General features: G+C 49.5%; 1 pseudogene; it reads right to left on the reverse strand.

Moving 5' to 3' along the window:
* Positions 1-1,178: 1,178 nt before the first annotated feature.
* Positions 1,179-1,358, reverse strand: LOC119437869 (U2 spliceosomal RNA; annotated as a pseudogene).
* Positions 1,359-3,987: the final 2,629 nt, after the last annotated feature.

The following is a 3,987-nucleotide window of genomic DNA, read 5'->3' on the forward strand; positions in this document are numbered from 1 at the left end:
GCTCACGTGAAGCGAGAGACAGCATGAAGGACAATTCGCACGCTGCTGCTGCCGCCCTTCCTCACATCCGCGGCCATCGAGTGAGAGGTCTTTATGCTTGCTTGTACGCGCGTGACACTATGCTGGTTTATGTAGTTGGTAAGCAAATGTGCACAGATTATACGGCCAATAAAACTACTGTCCTTATTTCGTATACTTGTCTAATAATTTGCTATCGCAATTAATGAAGCCTTTTGGACTAAATTGCGACTTCTATTTCAATGCGAAAACATTATAAGCCACACGACGCGGAAAATCCGGCCAGTGTTCGGCGTTAACATTCGATGGTACCAAAACTTACGTGACAAAGGCATGACGTAATGTTCCCAGCGTTGGACCTGCTGCGAGCCCACTGCGACATTCTACGGTGAACAGCCACCGGCTTCGAACGGATGCATGTAGCCTAAACCCCAAAAACTGGCTTTGCAAAGTTCGAAAATTGAGTTGACCCACGTTCAAAACCAACCTGGCCCACCCCCAAAATTGACTTTACTCAATTCGAAAACTGAGTTGAGCCTCGTTAAAAACCGACCTGGCGCTCGCCCAAAATTGACTTTTCCCAATTCGAAAATTGAGTTGACCCACGTTCAAAACCAACCTGGCCCAGCCCCAAAATTGACTTTACTCAATTCGAAAACTGAGTCGAGCCACGTTAAAAACCGACCTGGCGCTCCCACAAAATTGACTTTTCCCAATTCGAAAGTTGAGCTGACCCGCGTTCAAAATCAACCTAGCCCACTCCCACATTTGACTTGGCCCACACCCAAAATTTGGTTCACAGCATCGAAATTGACTTTGCTCAATTGAAGCACATGACCAAGTGATGACGTCATGTGACAATGTAACGTAGCATGGACGTCGAAATAATATGGACGTCGATATATTCAACACGCGAAGAATGCTTTCGCATTCAATGCACGTAAGGATACTTTAGTGTTTCTGTAGTTTTTTAAATGGCTCTCTGCACCATCACTGACGTAGGTGACATGACTGCAGATGGGTGCTTTTTCATGTAACATTTCGTGCACTCTACCTAGAGCATAGCAGGTGTGCACTGCGTCGTGATACACGTGGTGGTACATGTTTTGCAGCGAAGTTGTATATCGCAAGTTTCGAGCAGATCGATGTCCCTAGACCTAAAGCCGTGGGCCAGTCCCGAAGGTCGTGCAATACCGGACCAACCTGCGGTGGAGGTGAAGCAGGCTTCAAGCACTCCGCTAAACTACAAAAATAAGTTTTATATCTTGGGTCCAAATACAACCCGTATCGGATATTAAGCTTATAAGAACACATACCACACTTTGACCTGCGTCGGCCATGTCCACGTTCGCACCATACACGTGTATGCTATCACGCGTATTCAAACTAGTCCGTACCAATCTGAGTGTCTTCTGTCTCCTGACGTCATGCTCTAAGTAGGATTTTTTCCTCAGTTCTGCTCTGACTGTCAAATGGATAGGCCGCGTGTTGTATGGTCTGAAGAACAGCGTGACTACTAAGAACGACAGCGTGAACAGAAAAGGGAATGGGCGGCGGTGGCGGTGGAAGGAGACCACCGACGATGAGCAGACCGCGGACGCAAAACGTAAGCATGCTGCCCGCCAGGACTCCGAGGCGAAAAAGAATGCGAACCCTCAATGTGGCCCCGATCCCGCTAACTTGGAACGGTCAATCACCGCTTACACCGCTTCGTTGGTCATCTGTCTTGACAGAGTAGAATGGCAGCGAATGTTTTCTTTTTTTTTTTTTGTCTACGCGCTCGGTCTACGCACGCAGCGATCCGCTGGAAAGTATCGTATAACAGCTCCGGCCCTAAAAAGCACCGGGACGATCGGAGCGGCGAGAAACGTGCACGCCGGCCCCGCCCCGCCGGGTCTGCCACGTGGCTATGGCGTACACGCTAGCGGCACTGTCATTGGATGCGGCCATCCGACCGATGCTGCAGGCGTGCGACCACACCCAGCAAGTTGGTCGCACACGCGGCGTGTGATCCAACGCCGCATGCGTCGGAATCTGTTGAGAATCTGTTGAGTGCGGCTGTTGATGCGAATGGCCGTACGACCGATCGCACGAAAAATCGCGCCACGTGTCTCGCGCTTTTGCGGCCGCTTTCCCAAACCGCAAATGTGACCTCGTCCTTGTCAACCATTCACAGACTAGTCAAAGTGAGGCTTCCACTCCGCGGGCAGTGCTCGCATTCACCCAACATAGAATCTGTGGTTGGGGTGCCGCACAGGCCTAATCCTTTCAGGCATGCTTGTTAACGATCTGTCCATGTCAGTTACGTTCCCCGGCACGCATACACAGTGGTTGGCTTTAGCGCAATAAACGCTTCTTCTTCTTTCTAGGGTTTTACGTGCCAAAACCAGTTCTGATTATGAGGCATGTTGTAGTGGAGGGCTCCGGAATAATTTTGACCACCTGGGGTTCTTTAACGTGCACTACAACGGAAGCACACGGGCGTTTTTGCATTTCGCCTCCATCGAAATGCGGCCGCCGCGGCCGGGATTCGATTCCGCGATCTCGTGCTCAGCAGCGCAACGCATTAGCTGACCGCGCAATAAACGGAAAGTTCTTGCTGTGGTGCAAGTAGCACCCATTTTGGACGCAGGCTGTATTACTTTGACAGGCACTTCCGGGGTGTGTGCGTTGCGCTGCTGAACTGTTGAGCTGCGTTTCTAAATTGAATATGATGGCTTCAGTGGTGAAACATCAGAACAAAGGAGACGCACCTGTTAAGTCATCAATCGCTTCTTCCTAAAGAAATGATTCCTCCATCTGCTTCATCGTGGGTCCGCGTAAATGAGGACAGGATTTCTTTGAGGCGCGTAAATCAGTGCTTGCAGACCTCGTCGGTGTCACTAATATCCTCAGCCTGCATATAGCTTCAACAAGGAGACAACATCCAAAACGTTCACACAATGTAACTTCTTTTTTCTAGCAATCTTCTTGTGAATGCGCAAACAATCGGCCAAGGATATTCGGACCGAGCTATGAGCCACATGCATCGCGTGTATAGTGAACAGCTAGCCCAACTTGAAACGTTTATACTGAACAGCACCGCACTCTTTTAGTCGCATTTTCTGCACCGATGTGGCGACTGAGGCTCCAGATTTGTGTTTTGTGAACAATGCCGTCTAAATGTTTTCATTGTGAAAACGTGCGAGCCACGCTCGTTATCGAATGACAAAGTTCGTCTGGCGCCACCAGCGACCGCAGCTGATCTTGGCGTGGGAAAGCATGTTAGCAGGTGCTGACTAAACATAATAAATTAGGTAACTTCGGCACCTTTTGGCGCAGTCAAGACAAACTGTACTTCTTCGGACAGCTGAAACGAAGAGGTCAAGATAGACGTAATACAGGAAGACGTCATCTGTGAGCGATACGGAAAACATGGATACAGGCAGCGAAGTAGCACTTGTGACCCCCATAATCGCGAGCCTGTTGATTAGATAACCGCTAAGTCAGTTACGGATTAGCCAAGCGCTGCCTTGACGTCGCGAATGCAGCAGCATTGCTGGGTGTACTAAGCGGGTTTTGGCTAAGTAAGGGAAAACATGCACTCACGGTGTCTCGCATACTTGTTGTCAAGCGAATCATGGAGGCGTAAGTGAGATGTCCACATATGATGTATACCTTGCGTACCCGTAAATAACGCGACCACGATTGTAACTTTGGGGAGGGGGGGGGGGGGCTTTCGCGCTTTGAGAAAAAGAAGAAAAGGCATTACGAACAGAACGGTAAGTGATGCTCCGAAGAAACAGGAACCGACGCATAAAAGCGTCTGGGCCTTAGGACTTTATTCAGTGTTACTGCTGACTGTCGTCGCAAAGTAAAGTGAAAGGATGAGTGCATGCATAATCACTTGTTGCTGCTGGCCTCTTTGTGACCGTTAGCGGCAACGGCGTCGTCCTGCATGCCACCAAGGTCAGGGAACTCTTCAAAAAT

Source organism: Dermacentor silvarum, chromosome 1 (genome assembly GCF_013339745.2).
Source record: "Dermacentor silvarum isolate Dsil-2018 chromosome 1, BIME_Dsil_1.4, whole genome shotgun sequence".
In the NCBI taxonomy this organism is placed as follows: domain Eukaryota; kingdom Metazoa; phylum Arthropoda; class Arachnida; order Ixodida; family Ixodidae; genus Dermacentor; species Dermacentor silvarum.